Source organism: Sorex fumeus, unplaced genomic scaffold (genome assembly GCF_029834395.1).
Source record: "Sorex fumeus unplaced genomic scaffold, SorFum_2.1 ptg000055l, whole genome shotgun sequence".
Classification (NCBI taxonomy): Eukaryota; Metazoa; Chordata; class Mammalia; order Eulipotyphla; family Soricidae; genus Sorex; species Sorex fumeus.
In genome coordinates, this window is record NW_026606112.1 from 9,750,473 (window position 1) to 9,764,416 (window position 13,944).

Below are 13,944 nucleotides of genomic sequence, written 5' to 3' on the forward strand. Positions count from 1 at the left end.
AATTAATTTGAATCTCTCTAGATAAACTATATCAAAATTGACCCTTCTAAACATGTACTCAAATACCACAGAATTTTAGGAACCATAAAACTTGTAAGGTGATTATGTTTCAATTTATCCATATTGTGTGGTAACTACATTAAATGATATGAACTGTTAGGCATAAACCTGAAAATGCTGAACTGTTTATTCGTTATCACTTGAGTTTGCAGGTATTTCACTGGAAGACTTTATGTTATACTTATTAAGCTTCAACAAAAAGGTGTTGTGTTACATAAATTAAATAATCACATATTTTCCTCAAAATAGTAGTACACATTTATTCTATATAATTCATTTTTATATGTGAATTTCTATGGTGATGTATAATAGGGATTTGTCTAAAAGATTAAAACCTATATTTTTCTTATCAAATAGAAGTGGCCAAGTATGAACTGTAAGTGTACAAAACTTTGTCTTTTTTTTTCAGTATATGTTATCCTTGTTTTTTTTTACTACTCCTATTATTTATACAAAGCAGAATTGGAACAAATTCATTTAAATTAATGTTTCTCATAGCCATACTGTTAAGTAAACAAAGTTTCTATTTCATCTAACAATTAGTTTTTGTTGTTTCTTGTTTAATTACAGCCATCAAGCTATTTGATGTTTTTATGCAATTATAAACTTCTTTTTTTTTTCTTTTTGGATTTACCCGTGCCTTTACTTGAAGGGGATGAAGCTGGAGGAGTGGGTGGCCCCGAAGCCAGGCTGCCCGCGCTTGACGAGCTTGTACATTATAGAGAACTTGCTCAGGTAGTGGCCGGTCATCGCTGCCCACCATCTCAGGCAGGATGATCATATCCCGCAGGTGCGTCTTCACCACCTCCAACTTCTGCATGGGCGGCGCCTCCTTCTTGGCCTTGTGCAGATGCTTGAGCAGCGAGTGCTACTTCCTGCAAACATTGCTGGGCGCTGTAGAGCTGCATCAGATGCTCACAGGACATGTCCAGCAACTGGTTCAGGTCCATGCAGCGGCACGCGAACTTGCAGAAGATCCGCTTCTTTTTCTGCTCCACTTCTGCATCTCGTCGGCTCTTTAATGATAAACTTCTTAATTGGATATCTCAACTATCACACGTTCTGTAAAAGAAAGAACCATGATGCCACGATGACAATGAGGAAACAAAGACTTTGTAAATTGGGTTCACAATTATCTTAAAGATATCTTCTTCCTGGTTCCAAGATAGTTGAGGTATCATTAGCAACTCTGACGTCCAGATTAAAAAGAAGAAGAATATGTCTTACAATAAAGAAATGCAACTTAGCAGATAAACTATAAGTCATTTAAAAGTTCATCCCTACCTGAAAAAGGAATTAGAATGATTGTCAAGTACAATAATAATTCTGACATCAAGGGTCCCCATAGTAATGAAGAAGAATATTACATTTTTATAGCTTAAATTTCAATAAATCAACATAATTATATGAAATAAATGTATTTAGACATAAACATTATATTATTTAATATTATCTTTTATTTTTGAATTTTGGACCACATCCAGCCATGTTCAGGGTTTATTTCTCTCTCTGCACTTAGTGATCACTCCCGGTGTATTAATTCAGTTCAGTCAAATGCAAGACAAGTGGCCTACCAAATATACTATTTCTCAGCCCTATATAATATTTATTTTAAGTGATAAATGTTGATTTTTTAAAAATTGTCTACAGTAAAATTATATATAAATTTCATATACACTTAGATTATTTAGAACCAAATTCTTTGTGATTTCTAGTGGTGAATACGAAATCCAAGCTATTATATGCAAAAAGTTCGTATATTTTATCTTATTACTTATAAAAAATTAAAGCAAAATTGAGTTAATCTCAGAAGAAATTTTCTTATTTTGACTAACAGAATTTTTCAGAAGAGTATAAACTTCAACATACAACCTTTACTTCATTTCAATACAATTGAAATTTCAAGAACTTGTAGAGTAATATACCAAAGGCAATATAAAATCTTTTTTCTTATGTCAACTAAAGAGTTCTGCAACAAAAATTTACCTGTATAGTATATTTCAATAAACTATAATGATTAAGTCAGCAAGGGCAATGCAACACTGATGCTAGCATCATCCTTCAAAACAATGCACAATTGCACATTATTATTTTCCTGTACCCAGCTTTCAACATAAGTCTTAGGAGTGTGTATGTCAGCATAATGCAAGCACTGCATCACTAGTTTAGTTACATCTTTTCTTTATAGGAAAATAAATGGTGTTTAACTTTTCTATTATTTCTGACACTTTCATGATTGTCCTCTATATAAAATACTGTCTTAAGGAAGACTCAGGCTTTAAAAGGGGATATGGATATATATATATATATACATATCCATTCAATAATAACTATCTATATATTTATTGATAATATTGGACAACTTCCACGCCTGTCTTTTCCCTCCAATGCATAATTAAAACTGAAATAATAAACATAATTTCATAGCAAGTACTTTATTTTATACTAGTTGTATTATACCCCAAATATCAGTCTTTTCCCAGTTCTCTAAGTTGGGAGTTCAAGACCAGCTTAGGAGATGATCACCTTCTCTTTAGTTTTCACGTGTTATCTTTGTTCTATGTACATATTTCCCTAGTGTCCCCCTGTACATCAAAATATTTCCTGTTAAATTTATTTATTTATTTATTGGTTTTTGGGTCACACCCGCCAATGCACAAGGGCTACTCCTGGCTCATGCACCCAGGAATTACTCCCAGCATTGGTCAAGGGACCATATGGGATGCTGAGAATCGAACCCAGGTCGGCCGCGTGCAAGGCAAATGCCCTACCCACAGCGCTATTGCCCCAGCCCCAATATTTCCTGTTAATAAAAGATAGATTGAATTAGTAATAATCTTAGGTGTGTTGCTTTCTATGTAATCGCTTTTAATAATTTTTTCCTTTTTGCGTCACACCCGATTATACACAGGGGTTACTCCTGGCTCTAAACTCAGGCTCTGTACCCCTGGTGGTGCTGAGGGGACCAAATGGGATGCTGGGAATCAAAACTGGGTCTGGCGCCTGCAAGGTAAGCACCCTACCCTCTATGCTATTGCTCCAGCCACTCATAGTTCTTATTTAAATTCTAGTGTCTCAAATTATCAACCATTAGTGGTTAATGTTTTAGTCCAGAGTAAGTGTTTTTAAGGATAACATAAATCTAATAAATAATATTATATAGCATTACATATTTCAAAATATTTTTTGCACAATATTAATATTTTTTGATTTATACAATTACTATTTTGTACCATGCATTTAAGATAAAGTATTGTATATAATTTCATAGATTAAAATGTTGACTTTATCATTTATTTTATTTTATTAAATTATCTTAAAAGAAAAACAATACTTAATTATAAATGTCTTCAAAAGTTGAGGATCCTCTGTATATATGTATATTTGTAGAAAATGATGAAATATGTATTGTCTTGATTTTTAGACAGGAGTATACCGAGGATAATGGAAAAAGCTACTTCTATATCATTAAAATTTATAAAAGGTATTTAGACTAAAACCCTGAAATAGTAAACATTTTGTTTCCCAAATCGTCCTGCTTTTCTTATTCTACACCATTATGTGGGAATTTGTTATAACTTTTGCGTTATTTTTGATATGGTTTAATTAAATATATTAACCAGCTCATTTATAGCAATTTTATATTTTATATATTTTGCTATTAAATCAGATACATGTTTATTTCAATATATAAATTAAGATGTAAATATGGCTAATTGATGCATTTTTATTATAAATTATGTTAAATATTATTTACATTGAAATATAAACAATTAATTTAGATAAGCCAGACATGTTTGTTAATTAGCTACAAAAACAAGACAGTGAAATCAACTTTTAGTGGACCATTAATATGTGTAAACATCTTTCAAGTGTTTACAGATATTTCATATTTAATCTTTATTAATAACATCAAGTAATCAATTTTATCATCCTGATCATTGTTATTATAGATTTTATTGCTATTGTTATATATAATTTTACATGTGAAAACTGAGGATTTTACAGATCAACTGTTTTGCTGAAGTTTGCATAGCTTGTAAACTAAAATGTCAGAATATAGTTCTGTAGTTCACTGCCTTATCACTAAATACCCTGTTGCTATAAATAAACATCTGTTCTCACAAAGCTAGCCACCTGTTAATAAAACATGGTGTTGGAAGCAACTTAACTATTTAAAATAATTAGAACTTTATCTTATTATACTTATTGAACAAATGTAATCTGAGATCATTTATAATTTATGAGCTAGACTTTTCTACTTAATTCAATAATGAAATGTATAGAATCTGAAAAGGAATCTAATTAGAATTCATCACAGCACCAAGGGAATGTATGGTTTAAGTAAATTTTCTGCCTATTTCATTGTCTTCCTTAAAAAATGTTAAGGAACTTTTTGCTAGTGAGTGTGCAGACATGTAGATGTTCAGGTGTTACTCCTGGCTTTATGCAGAGGAATTACTCCTGATAGTGCTTTGGGATCATACTGGATGCTCGGGATCAAACTCCACCCAACCATGTGCAAATCAAATGTCGTATCCACTGTACTGTCCTATCCACTGTACTATTGCTCTGGCCCCTAATAATTTGAAGGAAGAGAGACTTTAAATGAAAAAATTTTAAATATAACACATTCCTGGGCTAGAAAGCAGGGAAGTCTGGTGAAAGTAGGTAAGAGGATAGAAGGAAAGAAATGACTTCAGCTTCTAGGACAACCTCCTGGGCACTTGATCCCAAAGCCTTGACTCAGGAAGGGATATATGGGATTCTATAGATACTATAGCAGAATTTCTCTGGATTTGGCATTTTATAGTGCTTTATGCTATGTCTGTCTTTAAAAAAAAATAACAGGCTTTCATTAGGCATTAAATGAATTAATACTAAGAATTTAGATTCTCAAGTTACAGAAATGTGAGGAAAAATTTTATATTGTTTAAAAACACCATGTGTGTTATCTTGTCACAATTTGAATAGATTACGCTATCGAGCACACGTACTTCTTTCCCCTAATCTTTCAACATTTGCTCCAAATTATTACTTTTGTGATTACCCAAAAAGATGTGGGTGTTGCTACTGTTGTGTGTGTGTATGTGTGTGTGTGTGTGTGTTTAAAGATAGTATATCCTCAGCAATATGTCTCTCTCTTTCTATTCCCATAGATGCTGGAGTTCTGATGCTCGGTCTGCCAGGCAAAGCCAATGTGGATGTGCCAGCACCCACCAACTGAGACTGTATGCTGCCACTCCCATAGGATCCATGTCTATCCTCACACCATGGGGACTGTAACAGTATCTCCAGTTGATGCTGAGTCACAGTGTGAAGCCACAACACCCTCTGCACTCTTCACACTGCTCATGTTGACATTTTGTGGATTTGAATAATACTCTAAATGTAAAAAACAAATATTATCTCTTACATATACCCCCTAGGAAGTCTCAGCAGGATACATATCAGTCTCAGTACTATTGCTTGATACTTTGCTCCCAATATTTACAAAGGTTCTTGTGATGACATAATTACCTTTTCACAGGGAGAACACTTCTCCACAGCACAAATACATTAGATCTTTTCAAATGGTGAGCTGGCCTTTATCAAGATTGACACTTCTTTCGCCCTGTGTTATTACTGTCAGAAGTGATGTAGCTGTCTCCTTATATTCTATTTCCCAAAATGAGTTTTTTTATAGTGACATCCTTATATATTAAGAAAGTTAAATCCTCCAATCAAATAGGCATGACTAGGTAAGCTAACTTAAGTGTCAAAATTGGAACCCTTATATAAAATGGTCTATTATATTCATGTGTTTGGTAAGAATATTCCATTCATCATAAAAAAATGATTACTACATTTCCCCTCCTGAATTTACCTAAAATACACATGAATGTTCCTATTGGCCTATACTGTATGCTGCCCTATTTTTTCTTTGTTTTGCTTACTGACAGTTTAGTATAACTGATCTTTAGATTATAAACACTTTAAAATTCAAGTAGACTCAAAGTACAGTGGAGTGAGAGTGTGTTTCTTTTGTTGTGCTTATAGAAATCACCACTATAAGGATTTCATAGAGCTATTTTATGTTTCTGTGTGATTATTTACATAATAATAGATTATAAAATCCATGGTTGTTTTTGAGCACTTTAATAACAGTTTATTAAGAAAAGAAAAACATACTGCAACATTATAATTTAAATAAACAATGAAACTTGACCATGATGCCTTAAAATTTATGGTGATATTTTATATCCTAGTTTCTATTTGAAATAACATGGTATGTTTTCTTTCAGCAAAACTGAAAGGTCAAAATGTCCAGGGAAAGGTAAGAACTTTTCCAGGCTATTGTATTTGTTAATAGATGGTGATTTATATGGAGGCCATGATTCAAACAAAGTTAGAATGACATCACATAAAATCTCTCAAAATTAAAATTGTGATGTTTACTTCACCAGCTAAGCTGCCTGCTGGTTTGGAGACTGCCTTTAAATCTGTCACTTTCTCTCCCCCATCTCTTATTTCACATCTTCTTTCATTCTTGCTCGCTATCTCTCTATTCATCATAGCCTCCACAGCTATAACAGCAGTGCTATCCTTCACTCTTAAATCACTGACTGTCTTTGCCACTGTCACGGCCAGTCTTTGAAACAGGGAAAAAAGAAAACCCAGAACAGCAGTTGCCAGAGCACAAGCATCGTGAATTTTCCCCAGGACTCCTATCACACAATCCGTTTGTGCCAAGTCTAGATACAGATCTCCTCATGCTGCTGACTAGCAAATCATATAGGAGCTGTAATTGTGGAGTAGGTGACAGTCACCCTTCACATCTAGTTCAAGAGGAAGAGAGATTTAGAACTCACACATTCTGGAATATAAATACATTGGCGACATCCTCTTGAAAGTAAATCATCAGAAACAGAACTTTTTGTTAAATTGGTTAGACAGGCTTTAATTAGGTGAAAGTTTAAGAGCTTGAATGTGACAAATAACTGATTTTTCCACACAAGATATATTCTTCCCAGATCACTTTCCCATCATGCAGCATATATGCAATTGATATCTGGAAGAATTAAGCACAAGAATACAAACAATAATCACTTCTCAGTAAAAACCCCAGCATTAATTTGTTCATAATTTCTTTCTTTGATTCATCAGTATTGATGGCATAATACTCCCGAGTGAATAAGTGAAATGATGCATATTTATGAATGATTTAAGAGGACATAATTTTTAAAAAATTCTGAAGACTTTTGCTAAAGTCTTTTTTCCCTTTAACTAATGATAAAAAATAAATCCATAAAACCTAAAGAGTTTTAAAATAATTAGAAGGTCATTACATTAAAATAGCAGGTAACAAGTAGCCATGTTTTGCACAAAAAACACACAATATATATAACAAAACTTGTTGAATACAATATATAAATGTGTTTGACACAATTTTCTTGTGTTTGAGATGATGTACAGATATATTTTTCAACTTTTAACAAGGCTGTTGAATTAAAGTAGCACTAGAAACTATACATTTTAAGAGAGAAGTAGTTATTCTTTTTTAAGACTTTGATTATCAGTAACTACATGTGATATATAACTAATTCTCAGTAAAGTATAATTATGTTCTAATTTCTCTCTTTAAAGAGATACTTCATAGCAAGACATGGGGGCAGGAGACTGTTCCCATTGACAAGCAACTAGCTCAGTGAAATTGACATTTTGGTATTGTGTCAGTCAGTGAGGCCCACACTAAATTTCATTAAGCTAATTCTCAGGCCCTAACTTTGATTTTTTAACTATTACAATAGACTGTCATTCATTTTTTTGTGACTGTGTAAAAAGTGAATAAAGAAAATATATGTAATTGTGCATAAATGTATTTCCTATGTGGAAAAACTGCATCTTTGATAGCTAACTTTTTATATGTCAAATTAGCATGACTTACATCTGTTTTGTCTTAGAACCATTCATCCTTATATAAGTGAAATTGCTATTAGTTTTCTGAGGGCTGTTTTATAGGATTTCAGACAATAAAAGCCCAAAAGTAAATTATGAGCAGAGCCACATACAAGATCAGGGGAATGGATAATGCCCTGTGAATCAATTTAGAAAAAAAAAATTTTTGCTTTCTGTAATAACTATATTTATATTTTTAATTTTTTGTTTATAATATTTTGTCACATTTAATATCCCACCATCAATCCCACCACCATTATACATATCCACCACCAAACTTTGAATGTTTCCATCCTGACCCCGAAACCCTGCCCCCCAAGGTGGGCTTAAATAATTGATTGTGGTTTGCTTGTTATGAACCATCTGCTAAAAATGATCCAAAAATCTTTCCTTAGAGGGAACTATGTGACGATTGTTATATCTTACCTTCGAGGCAGTAATCCCCTTGTACCAACATATAAAAAGTTGCTCCAGGAATTCTAAAGTTTTAAATACAGTTATACAGCTGAGATTAATTTAATTTTTTTTTGAACTGGATAGTTGCTTTTGTTATTTCAGCAGATTCTCTCATGGCGAGACTCTCCAAGCCTGTGGAGATTAGCCATGAGCATGACAGTGGTTGAGTTCTGGAGTTTTTTGACTGCCAGGACTCAGTTGGGGTGGGAAGGGGGACTCACCTGCCCTGTTCCAGGTTGCCCCAGATAAAAGAGCCTGGCATGGGGTCTGGAGGGATCTGTATGCAGTATCGTTCTGTGTTGCTATCTTCTGAGAGCTTTATTTGTGCATCTCTGTATCATGTCCTTTGATGATCTTAGGTGGTGCAACAGCAGTTTGTGGGCATTACTGCCAGTCTCCCGGAAGCACAGATGGTAGAGACACCCATGCCCTGCTCCATCTGTGCCTGGATATTTCAGTCACAAGTCTCTCAGACCTGAGTGTTTCATCTGATCCAGTCATGGGTGAGATTTTCTGAGTCTGTGGAGAGAGTACCCATGAGTATGGTGGTAACTGAGTTCTGGAGGTTTTTGGCTGCCTGGGTTCAGTTGGGGTGGGGAGAGGAACTCACCGGCCCCCTCTGGGTTTCTCTGCATGGATATTTACTTTAAAGCATTTAAAATCCATCTTGTGTTGAAGGAAAATTTTTCTGCTTAGTAAAATAATATTTTTAAAAGGAGAGAAGAAACCACCGAAATGCATTCTTTATGTTTGTATTATGATGTCATTCTAATTTTAAAGTTTATCGTAATATCTTTTACAATGTTAATTTGCTATGCATGTGTATCATTAGTCTTCTTAGAGTCATTTAAAAGACATTATTATACTGACTGAAAATTTACATTGAGGAGCCAGAGAGAGTGCAGCAATTACAGCACGTGCCTGTACATGGCTGACCTGGGTTTCATCCATGGCACAGATGTTTCATATACTCACTGACACTGTATCTTATATTTTAAATAGGCAGACTTATCTATAATGGTAATTGCAAGTTTTGTGTTTTAATAATTGTATGAGCAACACAAAGATCTAGAATAAAGTGTTCTATAATAACAATGAAAATATTATGCAAAAGATTATTGGCCAACTGTATATTAAAATCAGAGGTCAATGAATACTGTTATTGTAATAGTTGATAGTTTGCAGTGGGGCAAAGGTTGACCATAGAGAAGCTGGGAGATTGTTAATATAAAAATAAAAGTATCCTTTGATAAGAAAATATGAGTAACCTGTCACCCAAATAACATCCTTAAGGCAAGTTAAAAAAATATTACACATTACTATATGCAAATATATCTGGGTTAACCTCTTCATTTTAAAACTTTCTAAAGTATCATATGCATAATGTAAAGTATAACCAATTTTATCACTGAAAATTTCAGAGGCAATGATTACATTCATAGTTTATCAATACCACCAGACAACTGCAGAAATGTTTCATATCTCCAAGTTCAAACCACTCAATAGACATGAATTCCTCTACATATCCCTTTCTCTCCCCAAGAAATCTTCAGGTTACTTTCTGGCTCTTTCATATTGACTGTTTTAGGCACTTTATAAGTGGGATCATAGAAAACATTCTTTTATATCTAGTACAAATAATAATAAATAGCCTTAAATATTTCTGTCATTACCAATGTCGTAATTTTGCTCAATCCTATTTATTTCATTGAGTTAGTAAAGTTCTGGGTTGTATAATTTGTTTGCTATAGAAATTCTAACTATTCTCTTAAGATCCTGTATATTACTGCTGATCCTGCACAACTTCACCTTTTTAATTTCTTATTTTTTACTCAGAGTTTTCTTCATTTTTTTCTTGGTGCCTTCTCAATTGTATTGATCCATTCAAAGAAAAACTTTTGGTTTCCTTGACCTTAAGTATCATATTTTTGTTTGATGTGCGATTTACATTTACATTTACATTCTATATTTTACTATCTCTGACCTTCAAGGAAAAACTAGTTTCTTTTCTGTTATGTCCTTCAGTTGCAAGGTCGGGGCATTTTTTGAAACTTGATAAATGATGTGAGCTTTTATTGCTATGTATTTTTCTCATAACTGCTATGTTGGCCACACAGTGTTTCATTGCTTGCACAAATTTTTTCTCTTTCTGTTTATTTATTAATTTATTTATTTATTTTGATTTGGGCCTAGCTTATATGTGTCTTAGGATTTTCCTAGTTCTGTGTTGGGGGGCACCTTTGGAAATGCTCTGAGGACTATTTGGTGACATGGGCTTTTGAGTGCAAAGAACAACATTTGTCCATCAAGCTATCTCTCTAGGCTTGCCTCTTAGTTATAATTATTATCCAGATAATATTTTAACCTCTTATTTCTTTGTTGACCAGAACTATTCTTGAGTACAATGTGTAGTTCTCATATATTTAAGTTTCTTCTGATTTTATTTTATTATTTTTCTCTGAAGACTTTGCAATGCAAATTTATTAAGATTTATTTGGTTTCATAATATATCATATCTCCTAGAGAATGTTCCAAGTGCACTTGAGAAAATATTGTATTTGTTTCTTTGGAGATTTATATATCTATAATCTCATAAATTAATTTTATGCTATCATTTCATTATGAATTTGTCTGAATGATATGCGCACTGTTATAAGTAATCTGCCAATATCATTTACAATTACTATGTTGTAGTCAATGTATACCTGAAGTCTATTAAATATCCTTTATATTTGAATGTCTTTATGTATATATATGTAAATATATATACATATTTACATATATTTATATAATGTTGACCAACATATCTTATTAATGAATGACCGTTTGATTATTACAAGGATCCATCTTCATCTCTTTTATCCCAATTCGGTCATTTGGTTCCTCAGATATGAAATGACTTTTCGATTTCTTTGATTTGTTGAATTGATCTTGCTCTTGCCTTTCAATGTATGTCTATTATTTGTCTATTAGTCTGAGATCCATGTGTGCATTATATTAATGGGTCATTTTTGATAAAAAGATATATCAATTGCATTTTGATTGGCAAGGTAAACTCTCACGTACTACATGCTGCTAATTCACATATAGACTGTTGTTGGATCTGAACCATTCTATTATTTTATTAGTTTCATGGTCATTTTCTGCATTTAATTTTCTTGGAAGTATCATGCTCCAATTTTTATTTGTTGCTTACAGTGAGAACTATCCCAGTCTCTTTGTAGCTAAGACATTCTTTAAGTATATGTGCTATCATTAATTCGCTGTCTATAGACTAAATAGGTTCTTTCTGATTCTTCTTCCTCCTTGGTGTTTTGGTATTAAATCATTTTATTTTTCAGGTTTTTAAAATGACACTTCTCAACTTACATAAATTTTTACGTTTTTTTGCTTTTTCTGTACTGGTACAAAACTACTTTAAATATTAATTTAATTTAATTTTTTATTCAATTTAGGTCTTGTGTGGTAAACTTCATTACATTCTTAGTCAGAAGCCTTTCTTTTCACATCAGTTTGCATGATAATTTTGTATAGGTATTCTTTGCTGAATATTTTTCTCTGTTGAATTGTGCTTACATCACTCCATTTTTTCCTTGCCTGTAGGGTTTCTGCTGAGAAATCTAATGATAGACTGATCGATGTGCCTTTACATGTTTATTTTATTTATAGTCTCTTTATAATTATAAATAAATCTCTACAGTAACACTTAGTTTTTTTTATGTTATCACAGAGTGCTGTTCTCTTTATAGTTTGAAGCTTGCTAAAAGACAAATGTTTGTGTGTCAGAATATATTTTACATGTTTGCTAGTATTAAATAAGGAATGAAATTAAAATTAGGAAAAAAGCATCAAACCTTTGTAAGAATTCTGGTAAATCAATAATCTAGACTTTATGGTCATAAAAATAATCTTTTGAATTATTAGCTGCTAGGAATATATGACATTGAATTAAAGAGGTTAAATAATTTGGGGAATAAATAATATAAATATATGTTGTACAAAATAGTAACCAGTTCCCATATTCAGTACTTAATTAAAAATATTATTAAATAAAATAATAGTTTTTTGAGTCATATATAAAATAGTCACATATGGAACACAGTTACCATATTGTAAAGCAGATGACAAAATATTTTGTCATCATATAGTATTATACTGAACAGCATAATATTAGCTAAATTCATCAATTATTCTATGATTAAGATGAAGAGTTAGGGGGACTGGAGCAATAGCACAGTGGGTAGGACATTTGCCTTGCACGCAGCCAAACTGGGTTCGATTCCCAGCATTCCACGTGATACCCAGAACACTGCCAGGGGTAATTCCTGAGTGCATAAACCAGGAGTAACCCCTGAGCATCGCTTGGTGTGACCCCCCCACCAAAAAAAGATGAAGAGTTAGTAGGTGTTTACTATCTTCAATGAATGAATTAAAGCTAAGAATTTTTACAGAGAAATTACTTTTCTATATAACATAGCACTCATTAACAAAATGTACCTATGGGAACTGGTAAAATTGCTAGATTAAGGAAATTAATCTTAGTGGACAACTGATATAGCATCTCAGAATAATACTTGGTTCTCCATTTTAAATCACTGTCAATATACCACACTCATACACGTAACCCTAGATGTTCTATTTTGTGTAACTAGAATTCAACATTAAGGAATGACAAGGCTTAATTTTATATTGATTTTAGTGCTAAATAAGTCTCTATAGCCTATTTTAAAAAGATTGTTTAAGCTATCTTTTTAAGCCCATGTTCTTTCTTGAACACATATCTCACTAGTTAGTCTATATGTCTCTTTTCTTTTCCACTCTAGAAAAGTCTATTTTCTCTCTTGAACATATACTAACTATTTCTCTCCCCTCACATCTTTACAAGTTTCAATAAAAACTATTTTACTTCTGAAAAAATAAAAGGATGTGTTTTCTGAGATTATAGAGGCAACAATATATTAGGAAAAAATCATTTTATAAGGAAATAAAATTTATCATTTTAACCTTTACCAGATTCACTTTCAATTACTTACTTAAGATTTCGCTTAGTTCTAATTACTAATTCAAATAAAATACTCTTTTTCACTAAAATAAAAGACAGCATTTAATTTATTCTTTTAAATTAATTCAACTTATGTTTTATATGGGCTGGAGAACTAGCAGGGCTGTAGCGATAGCACAGCGGGTAGGGCATTTGCCTTGCACGCAGCCAACATGGCCTACCTGAGTTTGATTCCTCTGCCCCTCTCTGAGAGCCTGGCGGGCTACCGAGAGTATCTCCCCTGCACAGCAAAGCCTGGCAAGCTACCCGTAATGCATTTGATATGCCAAACACAGTAACAAGTCTCACAATGTTACTGGACCTGCTCGAGTAAATCGATGAACAATGGGAGGACAGTGACAGCGACAGTGATGTTTTATACAGTTAGATGGGATTTTTAACATTTATCGTAAAAATAACATCTTTATTTATCTAATTAACTTTAGTTT

The 13,944-nt window shown here is 32.8% G+C and overlaps 1 pseudogene; it reads right to left on the reverse strand.

Annotated features, from left to right (window-relative positions):
• Positions 1-702: 702 nt before the first annotated feature.
• Positions 703-8,716, reverse strand: LOC130033974 (40S ribosomal protein S15-like; annotated as a pseudogene).
• Positions 8,717-13,944: the final 5,228 nt, after the last annotated feature.